At 41.0% G+C, this 22,384-nt stretch overlaps 1 protein-coding gene across 3 annotated transcripts in view; it reads right to left on the bottom strand.

Annotated features, from left to right (window-relative positions):
* The window catches only part of ZNF596 (zinc finger protein 596), a 46,039-nt gene extending 34,051 nt beyond the window's left edge, over positions 1 to 11,988 (bottom strand). For 2 of the 3 annotated variants that reach the window (XM_008588082.1, XM_008588084.1), the window contains exons 1-2: positions 10,622 to 11,988; positions 730 to 823 (exon numbers count right to left, since the gene is read on the bottom strand). The gene's annotated coding sequence lies outside the window, so the exon portion shown is untranslated. The remainder of the gene's footprint in view (positions 1 to 729; positions 824 to 10,621) is intronic. The other variant, XM_008588083.1, reaches the window with a different exon arrangement.
* Positions 11,989 to 22,384: the final 10,396 nt, after the last annotated feature.

The raw sequence follows: 22,384 nt of genomic DNA, 5'->3' as shown, positions 1-22,384 counted from the left end.
GTTGCGCCCGCACCTAGCTCAGCCAGTCGGGAACCGGTCTGTATGTGGGATCCGAACCCTCGGCGGGAGTGCCTCCGTGCTTCCCAAGTGGCGCACTAGCGCAGTGCGCCACCTGGCCGGCCCGGCACCGTTGAGTTTTGAGAAATATATGACTGTTTTCTGTCACAGGGTTTTGGTAGTGTCATGAAGGGAGAAAATGGATGGATAAGTGAGATGAGGAACAGGAAGAATTCACAAAGCTTTATTATTTGTTTTTTCTCAGCTATTATTGAGCATGAATAATGAGCCAGGTGTTATGGCAGGTGCTGGGAATGTGATATTTAAAAATTTGGCCGGCCCGGTGGCGCACTGCTACAGTGTGCTGCTTGGGAGCACGGCGGCGCTCCCGCCGAGGGTTCGGATCCCACATACAGACCGGCTGCTCACTGGCTGAGCGAGGTGCGGGCGCAACACCGAGGGTTGCGATCCCGTTGGCGGTCCCGGTCCGGTATGGGCGCGACACTGAGGGTTGCGATCCATTGCCAGACACGAAAAAAGACAAAAAGGAAAAAAAATAAAAAATAAAAAAAATAAAAATAAAAATTATCAGACTGATATTACATAGGAATTAGCTAGGAAATCAGTGGTGAGTAATAGAAGAATAGAGGGAGAAAAGGGAAGAATTTTCCACGGTACAGGGCGCACTCTTCATTTATAAACTGAGGATTGGTGATTAATAGCAGGTGTTACCCTGGGGGAAGGAGGAGACTGTGCCATGCATCACTTCAAGGTTTCTCTTCTGTCTCTATGTGAAAAGTAAGTCCATTCGCTGAGGCTCACATTCCTACAGAAGAGCAAAGGTGATGAGTGCTCTGTCTCACCTCATCCAGTCTGTGTAAGAATCTGCATTTGCATTTACATTTACACATTCTATCAAAATTGTTATAATCCTTTGCTCCCCTCAGGCACAGAAGAGTATTTTGTATCCCAGACATCGCACTTCTACCTGAGGGCAGCCCCTCCTCCTTATTCCACTCCACAGACCCAGATATCCCACTTCCCTGCTACCTCCCAACCCTGCTAGAAACCTAGTCAGGAAAATTCCAGGCCTGTACCTCAGTAGCTTGTCATTCCTCCCCTCAATCTCCCCAGGGTTTGGTGGAGATCTGGAACTGACTAAAGGCCAAGCAGTACCCACTCCCCCCACAAGTCTGCCCTAGTATTCTCTGAGGTGAAACACATCTCCTTTCCTCCAGGACACTGGCCACAGAAGCATTTTCTCACTCCTAAATAGTCAAACTGAAGTGGTGGTTTAGAGAGGGCTTCCTACCTATGCCCAATTCTTCCATAAACAGTCTCAGTAAGAGCAGTTTGCCTGCTCTGTACACATTCAAGACAACCCCCCTCCTACACCCTCTTAACCATAAAGCCACAAGTCAGCCCCTTCCCCATTTCTAGCCCCCACCCTTTCATGCTTCAATGATGAGCATCACTTGGGGTGAGACCAGCAAGGGTCAGCGGAGGCCAATTATCCCTTCAGGGGTGGGTCTGAGGCCTAGGCCCTTTCTCTCCTACCTGCTCCCCCGGCCTCTGTTGGGCCTGGAACCCCACGAAAGCTCAGCTCTTTTTGCGGTGACAGGACAGAGTTGCTATTCTCAGAGCACAAATGGGGTGATCGGGGACCATTTTCAGATGCCTTTCCCCTGCCTAGCAGCAGTGTATAAGGGGCCAGGGTCCAACCTCTGCACTTGTAGCCCCATATTCTTCCCAGACCTTGTCTGTATCAAGGGTTGCCTGGGGAGGAGCAGGACCCCCGGACCAGCCTCTCGGCTCTGCTCTCCTTTCCCTTCTATCTGGATCTTCTATCCCGTTGCTGGGCCACAGAGAGAGGTGGAGCCTCAGTGTCTATGAACTGAGGATTGGGAGTAAATGGGGCACAAGGTTCTACTCCAGGAAGAGGAAGTAGCTGGCTGGGAACTCTGCATAATGGTGGGGGGGTGTTATGTAATTTTGGAGACATAAGAGGTTGCTGATTGGTCATTCCCCAAGGCGCTAGAGGTCTTATATTTGCTCTTTACCTCCCCTATATCCTTTTGTAGAATTTGTTTTAAGGTGATTGAAGATTCACATCTTATTATTTTTGATGCTCATTTTCACAGACAAATACAAGGGGATGAAAAGACCTGGAGAATACAGTAGTATTTGCATCACAAAGTCTGTGGAGGAGGACATAGCAAACAAAGGACATCAACAGTGCTCAACAATGTGGCAAGAACAGTGCTGGCGCAGATGCAGGGAACATGCAGGAAGATACAGAGATAATGGGGAGTGCTGGGACGTCAGAGTATCAGGGCAGAACAGAGAGCCACGTCAGGCAAGAGGGCAGGGAAGCTCTACCAGAAACGTTAGCAGTTGAGACTTGGAAACAAAAACATGGCACAGGAGAAGGGAGAAGAATGGCTAATGCAGAATTAAGAGAGTGTTTCTATTTATTTAAGTTACCAGGTGCTGTATTAACCATGTAATTCCCCACTACAACCCTCCCAAGGAGGTATTAATATTTCCCTGTCCTGCAGATGTGACCAGAGAGGCACAAAAATAAAAAAAGGCCAAGTAAACTGTGCCCAGCTATCACATGTAGGCAGAGAGCTCCAGGGTGTGGAGCCAGGATCTGACTCCAGGGTCTGAGTTCTTATCACTACTACACAGTGCTGCTGCTCCTGGCAAGTGCTCTAACAAGGTGCCAGAAAATGGAGACACCAGCAGTTCCTGACTTAGAGGGTGTTGTGAAGACGAACTGAATTAATGTAGAATATGCCTAGGTGTCACGTGGCAGATGGCAGTGCTCAAACAATGCAGTAGTTCTTAATATTGCCATAACCTTCTTCAGTGTCACAGCCTGCATTACCACCATTGCTATCATCATCATCATCACGTAGTATGTATGCCCCCAAGGCCAGCAGGATACTGAAACAGCTCAAGGGACTGGATACCTCAAGGGTCAAGGGCCCAGGCTCTGGGCTCTGCCTGCCTGGGCTCCAGCCAGGCTCCCGCACATGCTGGGTCACACACAAATGAAGAGATGACCCCTTCCTCTTCATAGGGTTGTAGACAGATGGAAATGGGATACTGAGAGTGAAGTGCCCACAGATGGTGCACTATGAGCCATAGCTGTTCTTATTTACATCAGGGTCAGTGAGGGCTGTTTGCAGCTGACAAGTGAGCAGAAGGGCAAGAGTGCAGGGTGCTGGGATACACTGGTGACTCCCTTAGCCTGTGTCTCTACACCTGTCGTCTTCTGGGGTATCTCTCCATATGAACCTTTGTTATTCTTTAATAGACTGATCTACAGACATTCTAACTAAACAAACAATGAGCTGCTAAGATAGAAACAGCAATACAAAACTAAAATTACCTTACATTCTACAGAAAATGTGCTGAGAATTCCATGATACAATCTGTTGGGCACGATTAAAAAATAAAGCAGCCAGAACACAACAGTGAGAAAAACAAGAGCTCTACAACAGTACCAGGCCTCCAAGGTTCCTGACCTTGGCACTAGCTACAAAATTCATAGGTTAGGAAAGCCCTGTGGAACCTGGAAATTAGAAAGGTCACCCAGCAGCACTCTTTGGTCACACCAGCAGTCTGCATTTTTGACAAGTAGCAACTTCAGGCAGAAATTTGGCACTTGTGGTAGCTGACCCCTCGTGCTTATGGTATGTTACATGGCAAAGGGATTTGGCCCATGTAATTAAGGTTAATACTCAGCTGACTTTAAGAGGGGGATTATGCAGGTTGAGCTAATCTTATCACAAAAGCCTTTCCAAGCAGTTTTCTCTAGTGGAAAGCAGAAGCAGAAGAAAGGAAGATTCCAACCGGGAGATGGATATGTCCTTGGGTGGAATATTAAACCAGAAACTACAACTCAGAGAGAAAAGTGTTTGAGAAAATAAAAGCAACTTCCCCAGCTTGGAAAGGCCAAGAAAGGACTCCTAGAGGGAAGCAATTTACTATAACAGGATAGAGGGAGCAAAGGAAGTTTGAGATACGCGATTTTCTTTAAAAATTTTCTTAACTTTTGGTGAAGAAAGGTTCCAAAGAGATTTACTTTTTTTAAGAAGGTGGTCCAGCACATATATTGAGAAGGTTGGGGACAGAATTTTATTGATGTTGGTATTTGAAATGATACTATTAAGGATACAAGAGCCGATTATGGAAACAATAATACAAGTCAAGGGTCCTCATACTACAGACTTCAGACAAATCTTGCCGGCTGTCCCTTTTTATATGGTGCACTAGATAATAGCCATTTTTTCATATTTCAGTGATTGAGGCAAAGACTTCATGAATACGACCGCAAAAGCATGGGCAACCAAAAGAAAAAAAAAACAAATGGGATTATGTCAAACTAAAAAGCTTCTGCACATCAAAAGAAACAATTAAGGGGCTGGCCCGGTGGCGCACTGCTACAGTGCGCCACTTGAGAGCGCAGTGGCGCTTAATAATTATATGAAATTCAAATTTCCGTGTCTACTGGGATACAGCTACACATTTTTTAATGTATTGTCTATGGCCAATTTTGCACAAGTATTAAAGACTGTAAGGTCTTCAAAGCATAAAATATTTAATATCTGATCACTGGGCGAAGGCTTCAGCCACAGCCCTCTGACATCTGTACCCAGGCCAGCAATGACCAAGCCACCTCTGGAAGCCCCCTGGTCTCCCATGCAGGAAGGTGGGAGGGGGGTGCCACAGGCTTCAACCCCGCCCCTCCTCCTTCCTCCTTCTCTCACCCTATTCCCTTCCCTCTCTTCCTCTTCCCCCCAACTGCTCTGCAACATCATAGAATGTAAAAAATAATTTTAAAAAGTAATGTTAATAAATAAACTTAAAAAAAAAAATCTTATCATTTATGGAAAAGGTTAGACTAACCTAGATGCAAGCTCCAAGGGGGAATTTTGTCTATTTTTCACAGAAAATCATGTATTACAAGAAAAAAAAAAGTATTCCAACTGTACAGACACACACTATCTGTAAGTAGTACATGATTTCCAAACATTATTGGGACTGACAATTAGTGTTGTTAAACTTGGGCTATTAGTTGTAAGTTTATGATAGCACAATGTTTGGTGTTATTCTATCCAATAGATTTCAGCTCTTTATTAGAAAGCAGGTGCCAAAGAGACAAAGTGGAAATTTCTCCAGGAGGAACTGATGAAAGGTGAATAGGGTGAGGATATATACGTTTTTTTGAGCGATGGACTGTGAACTCTATCATGGAGACGGAAGACCTGTAGACCAGAGGTTGCTGATGGACAAGGACCTGCCCCTATCATCCCTGCCAGCTGTGGACCACCAAGGACAACACCCTCCAACAGCTCTGGGCAGAGAAATGCAAGCCAAGATGTCCACCTCCTAGTCTCAGAGACAGGAGATGGCAGAGGAGCAGCCAGGTGGTGAGGGATGACATACTGCTGGGGAGTTTCAAGATCCTGGCAGGTGTGGCTGCTGCACTGCAGGGGGCATGAGTGTAGATCAGGAGTCCTGCTCCCTTTCTGCCCCTCAGCCATCTAGCATATCTCTTGAAAGCTACTGGGTTATCAGTCCTATTCAGTCCCCAGACCAGGGTCCCTCCTTCTCTTCCCCTTAGGCTGTTCTTCCCACAGTTGGTGCATGAGTCCACATGTTCACCACACTCTCTTCCAGGTTGTTTTTCTTTTCCTTCCTGCTGCTCCCATTTGCCTTACTAAACACCTTCCACTGTACAAACCTAAGACTCTGACTACAGACTACCCTTTGACTGCAGAGATCATTACCTTCTCATTCATTTAAAGGAGTCTGTAATCTCCTATGGCCTATTTTTACTATCATTAGTAATAGTAGTAATATTAAAATAAAATCATGGTCATCATTTCTACTGTTATCCATCATTATTTTTGTTGCTACATTTATTACTACGTAATAATTTTGTGGCTGTTATCATACACTTGAATAGATTAGCTCTATGAACACAGAAATGTTCGATTCACTGAGAATTATGCAGCTTTCCCCAACAGACATAGGTATACACAACCAGCCCAACCTTCCTCAGAATTTTGTACATCAGCTCAGGGGCCTGGGATCACCACTGACAACAACTGAAGCTCAAGTACAGCTTTCTAGACCTGCCTGAACGTCTAAAAATGTTCTGGATCCACTCATTGCCCAGGATAAGCTGGTGCAAGGAGAAAGCCAATCTCTCAAAAGCAACTGTAGAACTTTGTCCTGCGCCAGCCCAGGAACTGCTCATGGAGGCCCATGAGCCCCTGCTGGATTGGGAGCACTATGGATGACTTCCCCCAACAGCCCTGGGATAACATGTGTAAATTCAATATGTCTGGGTCCCCATGACTCTGGGTGGAACAGACAGCAGAAGGGAAGCCAGGCTGCAAGGACTGAGACGGTTCTGAGGGTTCTATGTACATTATAGGTGGGGCTTTTGTGTGCTGGATGCATAATTGGAGGCTTGCTTTCCTTTCAAGGATTCCCTACATGTCAGCTAGTTTAGATGAACTCATGAAACTCTGAGGGTTCTATGTACATTATAGGTGGGGCTTTTGTGTGCTGGATGCATAATCGGAGGCTTGCTTTCCTTTCAAGGATTCCCTACATGTCAGCTAGTTTAGATGAACTCATGAAATGTTTTGGGGTCTGTGCAACCTGTTGTGTCCCTACAACAGGTTCCCTTTCCCCCTCCCGACAGGCCTCTCCTTTGTGGGTTGGCATACGAGTCCCTAAATAAGCCCATGCCTTCCCGCAGGTTGGTTTTCTTTTCCTTCCTACTGCCTATGTTTGCCTTACGGAACATGTTTCATCATGCAAAACTACAACTCTGAATCTGAAGCTCCCCATAAGGCCCAGTATCAGTACCCTATCATTCATTTAGGGAAGTCTGTCCTCTAATCTCCCAACTCCTTAGGTTTATCATTATTATCATTCTTATTAGGAGCAATATTAATATCATTATAATAGTCATCAGTGTCATTGTTATAGTATATTAACGTTACTTTTGGTATCACATTTATTATTAATGATAATTTTTGTGGTGATTGTTATACAAGATTCCATAGATTTGCTCTATTCACAGAGATTGTCTGATTTACTGAAGGTCTTTATGGAGGGTTCCCCAGCATACACATTTACATACACACACACACACGCACATACACACAGTTGCTTCCAGACTTCTGCTATACTACTTAGAACCCTTCAGTTGTATGGGCCTCCTAAAATATTCCAAGGCCCTCTCCAGAGTCAGGGACCCAACTGGGCAGGAATTATAACCTCAGTGCCTGAGACTCAGTACAAATTTGCATGTCCCATCAAACCTCTGGTGCCACCCTTTACAAGGAGAGTTTCCTTAGCCCAACAGAGCCACCATAAAATTTTTTCTAAGTCTACCTGGAGGTCCACAAACCACTTTTACCTTCTTGGAAAGGCTAGATAGATAGGGTGTCCCCACCCACACACACCTCCTCAGAATTAACTGCCTCAGCTCAGTAGTGTGGGACTAGCCATGACAGACAACTGAGGTGTATGAAGGGTGTCCTAGTACACCTTTGGTTATGATCTAAATTTCCACAGGTGCCACAAAAGGATGGTGCTGGACTGGAAGGCATGTGGAGGGTGACCCACACTCATGAGCAATTTAGAATTTTCTAAGTCATCCAAAGGGCCCAGCAATGGCTCATGCAGACCCGGGTCGGCCCTGCCAGCAGGCAGCACAGATGAATGGACCCACCAATAGCCACAGTAGAGTTATGCCAACTGAGATGTCCAGATATCAAGGGGCCCAGTAGTGCAAATGGCGGAAGGCCAACCAGGCCCTGGGTGTTGAAACGGCACTGGGGGCTTAATGTACATTTTTGGTGGGTCTATGGCAGTTAGGTTTGAATCTGGAGTCCTGCCTAAATCCTTGTAGAAATTAAACATCAAAATATTATATTCACAAATGCATATGTAGCTAAAAATATATGTTGGAAATACACATAATTAAAAACAAAAATTCAAAGAGAAATTGCTAATTCCTTAAATTTGACAGGCAGATTTAATAACAATGTGCTCTGAAATCATTACATCTGTAATGTAGTAACGTGATTAGGATTATTGAGGATTTAGTATAAATAACTAGCAAATACAAAGAGAACCTTTATCCAAATTATAGAGACTTTTTTCCACTTAAGTACACCAGTGGGTTTATGTCAAATATGATTGTGTAGTTGGCAAAGAGAAAATATCAGCCAATTGTAAAAAATAATATATAAACTGGGTAACAGGTAGTTACCATGGTAAAATCCAAATGAAAATAATAATCAAGTAGTTGAAACAAACCAAACTGACAGAGATAGTTTAAACAACAGGGTTACAATAAAATCAAAGGGTGTTTCAATTAGTCATGATAAATATGAAAAATGAAAGTAGTCAAAACCATGGAATTAAGGCTATAGCTATGATCTTGAAAAAATGTAAAACTTTAAAAACACTTATACAAAGAGAAAGAAAAAGGAAACAGGGTTATTTGACTTTTCAAATTATTACAAATTAAGCAGCTGTTAATAAAAGTTAAAATAATAATATTAAATTAATGATTAAAGAATGTAATGAAGAAACAGATTTGACATAAATCAGTCAAATAAAACTTTTGAGAGTTTAAATCTTGAAATTAAAAAGACCCATGAAAAAATAATACTGGCAATTAAAACAGACCATCTATTTATTTAAAAGCAATAATTTAAAATGCTAGAAATGCATCTATTTATTTAAAGGCAATAATTTAAAACGTTAGAAATGGGAAGAATTCTGTTCTCACTAATTACTAATTTGAATACGTAGGATAAATTCATTTCCAAGAAAATATGTTATAAACATTCACTCATAAGAACAATCTGATTAGCCAATTTTAATATATAAATTATACACTAGAATCTATTTCTAAAAGGGATTTGTGAGAGTTCTGGCAACATGTTAAATCACTTATAGTTCCTCTGTAATGTGAATTCTTCTAAAAGAAAAACATAAGCCTGTCTTCATTATTAGGCTAATCAAAATGTACACAAATGCAAAAAAAAAAAAGGAAATTAGATAATCTTTACTGAGTACATTTGCAAAAATCAGTGCAATAGCCATTATCTATTTATTTTAGCTATTCATCTATTTATTTTGGCCACTAGGTCATCACTGGTGTGGTTAAATAATAACACAACATTGTCAAGTGGCATTTATTGCAATAATGAAAGGATGATTCAATACTAGAAAACCTATCACTTTCATAGAGTAATTTTACAGATTAAAAATTAGATCACATCAATAGGCCCTTGAAAAAATATTTTAAATCATTTACATCTTTAAAATTAATTTAAAATCTTTAAAAATCATGTCAAATGGGGGGAGTAATTCTTGTTAATCAAGAAAATTTCAATAAACATTTGGCAGTAAGCACTTCCAGTAAAGGTAAAGCTGACAAAAGGGAGCTGGCCAGGGCTGCTGCCATTCACCTTCGCAAAGGTTGCCTGAGTTGCGACCAAGAAAAGAGGAAAGGAAAGAGGAAATACAAAAATGGAGTCAAAAAGCTGAAACTAGTTACTCTCAGATGATATAACCACAAACTCAAAAAAGTGGAAGAATCCATTTTAATTATTACAAATAATGAGATTATTTAAAAAGCAGACAAACCTATTTTGAATATACTGATATCCATATTTCCTGTTCAGTAGGAATAATTTATAAACTAAGCAGACACACAAAAATCAGTCTGTATTTACAACAGCAAAATATAATAACTCCCACTAAAAATAAATTTGCAGACCCATGTAAAAAAATTTTTTTTAACTTATTGAAGAAATAAAAATGACATGAATAAAGCCCAGCAAGCCAAATTCTTAGACTGAAGGACATAGTGACATAAAACCTCGGTGACTGCAGAAATTCAGTGCAACCTAAACTTAAAAGTCACTTGTGATATTTCAGGTAAAAAAAGAGATTTAGCCCTAAAAATCAATTTTTTCTCTATTTTGAGTTTTGGTGAGGGTACAGCAAAAATAAATATGAAAAGAGCAAAATGGAGACATGTCAAATTTCATCTGAACCTATATTATTTGAAAATTCAAGGTACGTCAGATTAATTTTAGATTAAACAATATAATATCAGAACTGAATGGAACATAATATAAAATAGGTTTTATAATATTTTGTATTACAAAACTCAAAGTGCATTAAAGATGGATTTTGGTTTCACTGCAGAAACATAAGACACTAAAGTGTATATATGTGTCAGTATGTATGTGTGATTAAACTACAGAACAGAAAATAGTACCTAAAATACAGCAAAAATAAGTAGAAAAATTCATTTTACACATATATGTCTATAAAATAAAATTTATTCAGCCTCACAAGTAATAACATGGAAATAAAAACAAAGACTTGTCATCTTATCCAAATCTATAAAAAATATATAGTATCACGTCCTGGTTAAAGCAGGGGGGAACCTCACACGTTGGTGATAGATGAGGACATCTTTGCAGTTCTGGGGGTGCATCTCTCTAGAATCTATTACAATTTGAAATGCATCATACCTTGACTGAGGAATCAAACCCTGACTTACCCAAAGTGGAGGAACCCTCAGACATCTGCAGAGAAGTCAGTGTGCTAAGAAGCATCCAATGCAGCAATCTTTAGAAATCCATGAACACCAAGGTTTCCTTGGAATATGCTGTGAATGATTTGAAAATCCTCCTACATTTAGGTTGATTCCATTTTCAAGCAATAACAGAATAAAACACACTCTACCCTGTGGATGAACTGCCACCTTAACCTGTCATGGCTCAGTTTGTAAATTCTCCCTTCTCTCCCAAGTCATTAATATTTTGAGGCCAGATATACACTGATTCGTTGTTAAGCTTCAAATGCATTACATAATCAGGTAGAACAAAGTTCTTCTCATCAATCTTCTTTTCCAGGATTTGTCAGGTATTCCTGACATTAATTCACCACTAATGTTTCTTTAATCCTGATCCACAAAGAGCTGAGTGCATCCAGATTGGCCCCTGAAATAAATCCCTACTGGCCAACCTCATTTACCTCATGGGGCACACTCCCCATCTTTACTCCATGTCTGGGTGTGAAGCCCCACCCATATGACCCCCTAAACGAAATCACTTCACTAGTTCTTTCACAGGTTCACAATATAATGGTATCAGTCAGAAGATAAGAAGGGGCTAAGGTAAGGCTATTGGTGAGTTAGGAAATGTGTTAGGTAGGATATTTGAGAGTCAGAGATTAGCATGTCCTCAAAACAGCATTTCAGGAAGGAGAGAACAAACAATAAATGAAAATAGGACTTTTACCAGAGAAAGAGCCATTCCTGACTGTTGCTCATTTTCCTTCACTAAGCTTTTCTCAGGTAAGGTCAGTATTGAGAAACCACTCCCGAATGTTAGGAGTATGCCCTTTGGGGCTTCAAATCAACATACCCCATCTTCCTATACCACAACCATGCATATGGGGCAGAACTCAACACGTGAAAAAGACTCTTCTGCTTTCCACTGAACCATCAGGAATTCAGGACAATAAACTCTTACATGGAAACTAAACAGTGAGTTTTTCTGCCCCTTTCTTCATAATGCCCTCATATCCTAGTGAAGCCCACATGCTACATGGCAGCTGTGGCTATTTGAGCTGGTCTGATTCCTCAGTCACAGAACCTTCAGTCCCTGCTAGTACCTGCTGAGCACAGGGCCACTGGGTGAGAACTGGCAGAGCTTTTCCTTTCTCCTGTTCCTAAGCTCCCAAGGCTCTCCCCCATTCCTAGATCCTGAACACCCAAACTGCATTGCCATTCCTCCTCCAAGCCCCGTTCCCAGAACCAAGGGCCACCTCCTCATTGGAGAGATACCTCTGTTCTGGGCTTAATCTAAAAAGTCTTGCTCTTTCCCTACCCAGTTGCCTTGTGTCAAAGGTGGAGAGGTAAATAGGAGAGGCCAGTAGCACTGGCCTCACAGGAATGACATGACCTGGAAGGGAAAGTAGCAGGATTTGCCCTTATCATCCCTCCTAAAGATTTCAGACTATATTTCATACTCTTGGTCTTACATGGTTTTAATCATATCGTATAAAAGCGCAACAGGTCTTACATGGTTTTAATCATATCGTATAAAAGCACTTAATTTCTCTTTTCCAGTGTGACCTGGAAGGGAAAGTAGCAGGATTTGCCCTTATCATCCCTCCTAAAGATTTCAGACTATATTTCATACTCCTGACCAAGAGCAACAGGTCTTACATGGTTTTAATCATATCGTATAAAAGCGCAACAGGTCTTACATGGTTTTAATCATATCGTATAAAAGCACTTAATTTCTCTTTTCCAGGACACACTAAGCCATCAAAAAATATATAATTTAAGAAGACCTAATTATTGGCACTGGAAAACAGAAAAGAAGGTCAGCTCTGGAAATATCTTTGAACAATTTACTCAAACAGATGAACAGATGGGATCTGTTAGAACAAAGTTCCAGGACAATCCAGCCCATCCTTGAGTATTTGCAGAAAATAAGACAAAAAACTTGAAGAGATCATATACTTAGTTGGAAACTTTAGCCCACAGCCCATTAAATTAAAAGATCACATAAGGGGGAAAAAAAAAACCTGGTGAAAATATTAGACTGTTTAAACTTGGTTTTGACTGTTAAGATAAAAAGTTAATATCATTACCAAGTTTAAATACTGTAAAATTATTTACTAAATACCAAAAATATTTTCAATAGATAATAAAGACTGGGAAAGCATTGCGGTCTCATAATCTGAACTTAACAAATAAATTTTAAAAGGAAAGTAATTTGAAAATTAGAAAACCATCTAATAAATTTGAGATCAACCCTTCTACTGCCCTCTCTGCTGTTGTTGGTCAATGCCCCCTCCTCTCCGCGCCCTCTTCCATTTCTCTGCTGATCGATCCCCTTTAGTCTGATCGCACTGTTCCTTGCCCCGGAGCACTCTTACTGCGTCTTTCCAAGTCTGTCATACCCACCCACTTTCCATCCTCTATTTTACCCTCCCTTTTTCTCACTGTCCCTCACTAGCTCTATCTCTCTCTTCGTCTCTCTTTTCTCCTCATCCCTCGGCCCACCTAGACGTCCACAGGGATGGAATAACAATGCCCTGAGCGGGAAGAGCTCATCTTCCAGTGGGACATCGGGAAGGTAAACACTAGGCAAGAGGACACGGGGTGTCACAGGACAGGGCCAGTCCCCTCCTCCAACCCGGGGCTCGAGCCTCCCCAGGCGGTGGCCGCGAAGGAGAGGCCGGGGGAGCAGGAAGGACCTGCCGCATGGGGTACAAGGCTGAGGAAGGGTCTCAGGAGAGGGCTGGGGTCTGCAGAATCCCGGGACTGCCCTAAGGGGCCGAGGGGCAAGGCTGGAGGCGAAAGGCAAGAATCCACTTGCCGACTGGGGACCTAACGCTGCGGGCGAAGACGGTGAACACACTCAAGGCTAACAGGCCCGGCGCAGGCGGCCTCGGGGCGTGTTAACCAAAAGCTGACGCAGACGCGAACCCGGCAGCGGAGCAACCGGCCTCGGAGGGTCTCAGGGCAACGCGGGGCTCCCCGGAGCCTGTGAAGTCAGCGGGGACCACCGACCCCGGGTGTGGAGGACTGGGTTAGGAGGGGGTTGCGAGACGCGAGTTTGAGCGACAAAGACCGGAGCGCACTCACCCGAGTGGGCCTTGGCTCCGGAGAGTTCGCTTCCGGGTCAAAAGGAAACTGCGCGAGGAGGCGGAGCCTTGGTCGCACGAAGAGGGGCGTGGTCGGGGGCAGGGCCGGCGAGCCTCCCTCGCTCCGCCCTCGGCCCGTTTCCTGGTCGGCCTCTCTCTCTGCCCTGCTGTCGACTGCAGGGTTGGCTCCGTTTGGTTCTGTCTGGAGCCCACTGCACACTGCCTGTGTGGAGTACGCGATGTCTCGCTGACTCCTGAAGAAGGGGGTTTCCATTTCTGTTATCTATTCTCCTGGAAGGCGGAGGTCTGGGCTCAGTTCCATGGTCTTCATGGGGCCAGGGCCTGGGCTGAGGGTGAAGGCTGAGGAATTGCTTTAAAAGAACAAAATTTACTGCTTGTATATGTGTAATTCCATTCTCCTTAATATTTCACTTGTTCTGTTTCACACTTCTTGCGATGGTTTATAAATTCAATACCTTAAGGTGAAGCGTGGATGGCATCCCATAATTTATCAATTTCTGAATACGTTGTAATTTTACTGTCTGAAACTATTTTTTTTTTTGAATTGCAAAATATGAGGTATTTTAATAAATGTTCTTGTTTTCTATTTCTGAATGTTTTATTTCGTGTACAGATATGAGGCTTGTAAAATGAATACGTGGACTTTGTATTTAACTAATGAAAAATTAATTTTTGAATATTACCAGGGACGTTTGATAAGGCTGTCTATTCTCACATGAACATTTCAAAAAATAGTAAAATTAGGGCCGTCCGGTTAACTCAGTTGGTTACAGCATGGTGCTGATAATACCAGGATCAAGGGTTTGGATCCCCTAACCAGCCAGCCACAAAAAAAAAGAAAAAGAAAATTAGGTTTTCAAATTTCAGTAGCTTAATTTATATCCTTAATAAATTTTAGTGCGAAATATGTGCGTTAATATCTCTTTTTTTATTTCCTTTGGAAATTCTGAAGTTTATGCTAGCTGGGATTTGGCAGGGCCAGATCCCACCTATTCAGGCTACAGAAATTTCTCAAAGGTGATTTTTGAAAGAGAGCACATTTCTGATTCTTCCAGAACTAATACCAGTTTCTCAAACTTTTAAATTTATTTAGTATTAATATTTGAACTCAAATCAATTTAATTTTTGGAAGAAATCTTTCTCTGAGGCAGTAAGACAAACCGCCCTGGGGCTTATATGGAGGACACTTCTCCATTTCTCCAGGACACTGTGTTCATTTCCTCCAAGCTCAGCTCACTTCTTTCAGACCTGCTGGAAACTGGACTCTGACTGAGGAGCCTGGACTGTATGCCCTTTGGATCAAGGGCTTTTCATGTTTTGGACTCCCCATTTAGTGATTTCTCTGGGTCCACATGGGATGCATATCTCTTTATGAGAAGCTGAGCCCATAAGATGGGTGTCTGAATAAACCAAGTTCTGTCCACTACTTGACTGAGTCTCTATTCCTTGGCTGGGATTTAGATTTGATGAAAGCTGGGGGGTAAAAGGAGTGACAGTGCATTGAAGTATAATTTCTCCATTTATGTTTTTATGAGCATTATTATAAGAAAAAAGTAGTTTCTAGACACTCCTTAGAAAAACCACCTCACTAAAAAACTAGTTCCTTTTTCAGGACTAAACAGTGTTTATTTTAATGGAGATCATTTTTAAGCCAGTCTTCAATGGGTTTATAAATTACATCCAAATAATCACGTCAAATTTGACTTTTATATGGGCCATTTTTATGGTGAATTTTTCAAAATTATCTACAAGTCTCTGGAGAAAGAACTCTGCAAACATGTCTACGAAATACAAAACAAACCTCTGGCAGAATTTTTTGAAATGTAGCAGCTGTTGAGGACCAGAGATTAGTGATGTTTTTATGGTATGGAGAATAGTGAGGAGGGATGTGAGCAGACTCGGCTAATGACAGAACCTAATGGCTGAAGATAGTGTTTCCTCTCTTATCTGGTTGATCCTTGGCCTGTGGACTATCATTTCACTGAATGTTAAAGAAGTAGCACACTTGATTTTCAAGTATATTTGCTACAGTATTAAATGTAGCGTTCCCATAGGCTTCTGTTATTTTGTATGTCTAGAGAAATGCTGTCTTTCTTTTTCCTAATTCATTCTATTGTGATATACTATCACAAGCTTCCAAAATCAGGCATTCAAGGGTACAGGCCTAAATTCACCATTTAAAATTTGTGTCCTAAGCTGGTGAATTCTATTATTTTCTTTTTTTGTTGTTTTTGTTTTTGTTCTTTTGGTGGCTGGCCGGTTCAGGGATCTGAACCCTTGACTTTGGTGTGATGACACCACTCTCTAACCAACTGAGCTAACTGGCCAGCCCTGTGGATCCTATTCTGATAGAATAATCATGGCACCTCAGAATGGGACATCAATGTGTGAGAAATGGGTTTCACTTAGTGGTCATGAGGCCATCTCATCTGCACTTGGAGAAGAAGGTGCATAAGAACTTTTGTCTGTTGGTATATGAAATATTTATATTTTTTTATGATCCAGGACATCCAAAAATCAATACCTGAGGAAGACTGACCTGATCTCCAAAGAGATAAGGCAGATGAGTGGTCATTACCACAGTACTAGCCCCACAAATTCCTGCAAAAACCCAGAATGTCAAGAAGCAACGGAAGGGATAAGTGGGTCCAAAGACTTCCCCATCAGATGAGTAAAATCCCAGAGAAAGTGAAGGCTTGAAATTGTGGGGGTCCAGAAATTTTTATCTCAGGTGGGGACAGGAAGTTGGGACCCATCTACTTAACATGGTTTTTTTCCTGCAGGCAAGAATAACAGAAGAGGAAGGCTGTACACAGAAGTTCCCCTGGAGACCTCAAAGGAAGTTGCAGCAAAATTGGAAGGAGTTGACAGAATCTTTTGACTGTCTGAGGATGTCTCACTCCTGACTCCCTGCTCTATTTCCGTTCTGGGTAACCCTTATCTGTTTCACACCAATGATCATTCTGTGTGAGGAGGTTATTAAAGTTCTAACCAATAGGATTCCAGTTTATTTGTGTGCTTTTCAGATGCTCTTTTTTTCCTTTGTTTGTTTTTGTACAATTACTTGCATGTCTGCAAACAAGAAGCTAGTGTTTTCCACAATGGTTGCACCAATCTACATTCCCACCAACAGCATACAAAACCCTTGCTAACACTTATATCTTCTCTTTTTTAGTATAGCCATCTAATGGATGTGAGGTGTTTTATCATTATGGTTTTGATTTGCATTTCCCTGATGATTAGGGATGTTGAGCACCATTTCATATACCTGTTGGTCATTTTCATGTCTTCTTTGGACAAATGTGAATTCAGATTCTTTGCTCATTTTGGATTGGTAGGCATTGTTTTTTATCTATTCTTGTTACTTTCTGTGTGACAGCATTGTAAATATGAGCTCTCAACCAAATATCCTCATATAAGGTCTTTGAATTCACATCTGGTTAAATCTTTAGGGTACATTTCTAGATGTGGAGTTATGCTGAATAAAGAATGTGAACATTTTTAAGATTTTGAAACATTACGAAATTACTTTTCAGGATGGTGTGCAAATTCAAAATTACATGCACAATTGTGGAGAAAATAGGATAATTTAGTAAAGCTCCCTTGGCTCAGGTCTGGTTGGGGGTCAAGCAGCACATTTCCTTGTAAACAGGTTGTGTGTGGGTGGAGTTAGCAGGCATGTGTGCCCATGTATCTTTCTAGTTTGTTGCTTGTGTATGTTCTTCAGTTTGTGAAGCAGAGCTGGCTGCAGGGAGCTTGCATCTAAAAATAGAGCATGTTTACTCTGCTGGCAGCTGCTCAGTTTTTTTTGGACTTTGCCGGTAGCAGTAGAGTTTCTGTTCCTACTGCCTACCTATTAGGTGTGTGTGTGCTGAATAAGGACTATTCTTTCTTCACCTATGGCTCCAAAGACCTTTTTGCTGTTACCTAGCATGTGAAGGGTTTGTGAACAGGCTGTGAGCTCCAGACCCCAGCTCTAGCTCTACAGCAAGGTATGGAAATACCCACCTGGTACTTTATATTTCATTTTATTACAAAATGTAAAGGATTAGAAATCTTGATTCTTGTTTGATTTTTTAGATAGGGCTCGTTAGTTAAAAAACTTAAGGGACAAAAGTCCTTAGCTAGGAGGCAACGGCCTACAGCTAAGCAGGCAATAGCGCATCAAATCAACTCCAATCACTGTTTAGGTATGGGATTGTATACTTTAGGTACGGTATGTTAACAGATGGTTGACATACCAATCTTAAGAGATTTTAAAGAATTGCTGTAGGAAAATATGTGAGAAATGTTTGCTGAAGGGAAAATTTTTTGTTAATGGAAACTTAAGATACAATCACAGATAGACAGAATCATAGGAATGTAATGATTGTTTTAGCTGTTATAAAAATACTTATATCTTAAGTTAAAGATAATGGTCACCGTGTAATTAGCTTAACATTTCACTAATTATACTTTTGAATAACATGCTGTTTTAATGACGTTACTATGTTCCATTGTTTAAGCTATACTTAGCTATGGATAACTTTTGTCACATTGCCTGTGTCTTTGTGTCCTTTTGAAATGATTGAATCAACTGATTTTTCTTGTGAAACTTCCTTGTCTTTATAATAAAAACAGAAGCTAACTTTGAATCAGGGCTGTACCCAGTTTCTCCTTCTAACAGAGGAGTTGCTTAGGTGCTTTCCCTTTGGGCTTCTCATTGCAGTGTTGCTTTGAGTAATCTTTTTTGCATCTCCGTTACACAGCGAGAAGTATAACAACTGTGAACATTGTTACTTATTTCATTCTACTCAGTGAAAAGAAGTCTCTGGAAAGAAAGTTCCTCCTTTGTTCTTATTTCTCATATCTTTAAATGGTGGCAGCAGCACAGTTATGAGTATGTGCACCAGGTGCTGTGTAAACCAAGGGATCTTTTATGTATCTGTGTCCAGTGATGGAGGACTGTGTGCATGCCTTGCCACTAATAGGGACAACCTGGTAAATCTAAGCTACACTTACTATAACTTTTACCTTAACCTCTCTCAGCTTCTGTTTCTTTATATTTAAAAAGGGAGTAATAGCAGAACCTTCCTCTAAGGGTCATTGTAAGGAGTAAACTAGTTAAGTAACTTGATTTGAATATTACCTTGTATTTGGTAAACAATATATAATCTGTAGATATGATGGTATTAGTTATTATAATTTTCAGAAAAAGTCTGTGAGAAATTGGTAGGATATGACAACAGATTGTGGGGGTGGGGGTTTGTTTTTATAACTTGATTTGAATATTACCTTGTATTTGGTAAACAATATATAATCTGTAGATATGATGGTATTAGTTATTATAATTTTCATAAAAAGTCTGTGAGAAATTGGTAGGATATGACAACAGATTGTGGGGGTGGGGGTTTGTTTTTAACATACGAGCCATCTCTCACTTTTGGTGAAGATGTGATTTGGTTTTCTTACTTACTCCTATACAAAGTTATTTATGGATTTATCTTTGTTCAGCTTTTTATTACTAGCTCAGATTAATCTTTTTGTTATTCCTTTGGGGTATGTGACTCAGATCTGTCCAGTGACATTCTGGGAAGACAGTGGCATGTCTGGGAAAGTTTCCTCAAAGGATAAGACAGACATGGAAAAGGTGACTCTTCCTCAGCAGCATGTTGCTCTTTGTGGATGTGTCCCCTGGTTTCATATTGCTGCCTCAGGTGTGGGGCTAAGAATGGCAGAGCAGAACACTGTAGAACCACTGTCAGTGATGATGTGAGGGGTTACTGAAATATCCAGCTTAGGAGCTTCTCTGTTTGGGGACATTTATACAGAGCACTAGGTTTCTCTTGTTGCCTAAGAAATAGCCATCAACTTAGCTCAAAACAGCACACATTTACTATGTCAGGTTTCTGAGGGTCAGGAGTCTGGGCACAGCTTAGCTGGATTCTGGGCTCAGAATCTCGGAAGGCTGCAATCGAGGTGTCAGTGGGGCTGCATTCTCACCTGGAGGCTCAAGTGTTGAACATTGCTTCCAAGCTCATTCAGGTTTTGGCAGCACTTGTTTTCTGGAGGATGTATGACTGAGGGCCCAGTTTCTCACTGGTTGCCACATTTCCCTGTCTCTTCATAGGCAGGAGACACAGTGCTGCTTGCTTCTTTAATGGTAGTGAAGAAGGATTTTACTCTAGTCTGCTAGGACGGTTTTAAATAACAATAATCACCGGCGTGACATCCCAGCACCTTTGCCATATTCTGGTGGTTAGAACCAAATCATAAGCCCCATCCGCAGCCCAGGGCAGAGGGTTACATGAAGTCGCATTAGGATGTGTCTGCCACATGTAGATTATAAATTTGGGTATGTGAGCAATGAAGTTATGGGTTTTTGTTTCTTAAAGCAGAGGTATCTTGAGTGTCAGAGATTAATTTTATACTTCAGAAATGCTGCATAATGCAATTGTGGGGTAGAATTACTACTTATCAAAAATTGCTTCAAGGTTGGCTATTACTGCATCCTGCACTAAAAATACAGTTTTTTATTATTCTGTTGTTCAAAGGGAATCTGTTTGTATATTGATAAGATGTCATAGGAATAGAAGATTTCTCTTGGGACATAGCATGGTATCAGGTCTTTCTATCTTTTAAACTGTTGAAAGTGAATATTGTTGAAATTGAATTGTTCATTGATACCTCTCCCTGGAGTTGCTTGACTAGATTTTGTGTGTAGTGGGGATCTTATTTTACCTTCTGATGTCACTTCCTTATACTATGACATAACTAATTTACTTCTAACTCACTGTTAGTCTGCTTAGGCTGCCATAACAAAATACTGTAGTCTGGATGACTTAAACAATGACATTTATTTTGTCACAATTTTGGACACTGAAAGTGCAAGATCAACGTGCCGATGGGTTTGTTCCTAATAAGGTCTTTCTTTCCAGCTCGCAGATAGTCTCCTTATTGCTTTCCACTGTGCCCTTGGGCAGAGAGACAGAAAGCCCTGGTGTCTCTTTCTCTTGTGTGGGCAGCAGTCTTGAAGGATTTGGGGCTTACCTGATGACCTCATTTTACCTTTAGTACCTTCTAAAAGTCCCTGTCTCCACAGACAATTGCATTTGGGGTTAGGGCCTCAACATACAAATTTTGGGAAGACACAAACATTCAGTCTATATCACCTGATGAATTGAAATAAGATCTTTATCATTTACTAAATTATTTGGAGTGTCTGTTGTTTTTGTCTGCCCAACATTTCTTCTCCACATTATTCTAGTAATGGGTAAGCTGTGTGACCACAGGGGTGACACGTGACCCAGATGTGCCAGCCATAGTGCTGCATGACCAGCCCTGCATGATGAATATTTCATCCAGGGTGGGGAATGAGCCTGCTGTGCCCTCTGTAATTTTGGTAATCACAGATCTGCTTGTGTGGGGGCCTGGAGATGCACAAGAGTCTGTGTTTATGGACTAGAAGGAGACTGTGAACAGAGTGTCCTAAAGTCCAGGCAATCTAGACACCACTGAGGCCGTAACCATGTGCCTCTCCCTGTGATTGCTGTAGGACTAGTGATTTTTTTTTTCTCTTTTCTTTGTTTTGCTTACATTCTGTTGAGGTGGGTTACTCCTATTTGTAATTGAGATCTAACTTGACTGAATTGATCTGGCCTGTGTCTGACCTGTTTTTGATTTTACTGAACTATTTGCAGATACTTGTACATACATATGATAATGTCTGAAGTTATAGTAGCTTTACACTACTATATAGTATACACACACACACACACACACACACACACACACACTATATACATACATACAGTACTATATATATATATACACACACACACACACACACACACACACACACACACACACACTACAATATATATAAAATCACTCTTTAATCCGTTTGTTCATCGATGGGCACTTCAGTTATTTCCCTGTCTTGTGAATAATGCTGCCATGAACATGGGAGTGCAGACATCTCTTTGACACACTAATTTCAGTTCCTTTGGATATTCCCAGAGGGGCAATTGCTGGATTATATGGGAGTTCTATTTTTAGTTTTTTAAAGAACCTTCATTTCATTTTCCCAAATATCTATGTTAATTTACATTTGGGCCAACAGTATATACAAAGGTTCTCTTTTCTCCACATCCTTGCAAACTCTTGTCATCGTCATTCATCTTTTTAATAGCCATTCTAACAGGTGTGTGGTGATACCTCATTGTGGTTTTAATTTGCATTTTCCTTTTGATTAGTGATATTGAGGATGTTTTTTGTTTATCTGTGGGCCATTTGATTATTTTATGAGAAATGGCCATTTAGGTCCTTTGCCCATTTTTAAACAGGATTATTTGTTTTTCTGCTATAAGTAGATTGAGTCTTTTATATATTTTGGATACTAGTCCCTTATCAGTTGTAAGATTTGCAAGTGTTTTCTCCTAATATGTAGATGTCTCTTTACTCTGTTGATTGTTTCCTTTGCTGTGCAGAAGTTTTTAGTTCGATGAAATCTCATTGGTCTATTTTAGCTTTTATTGCCTGTGCTTTTGGGGTCATATTCAAAAAACCAGTGGTCAGACTAATGTCATGGACCTTTCTCCAGGTGTTTTCTTCTAGCATTTTTTACAGTTTTAGGTCTTACATTTGTCTTTAATCCATT

Source organism: Galeopterus variegatus, unplaced genomic scaffold (assembly GCF_000696425.1).
Source record: "Galeopterus variegatus unplaced genomic scaffold, G_variegatus-3.0.2 Scaffold4669, whole genome shotgun sequence".
In the NCBI taxonomy this organism is placed as follows: Eukaryota; Metazoa; Chordata; class Mammalia; order Dermoptera; family Cynocephalidae; genus Galeopterus; species Galeopterus variegatus.
This window is presented reverse-complemented; position numbering and strand designations above follow the sequence as displayed.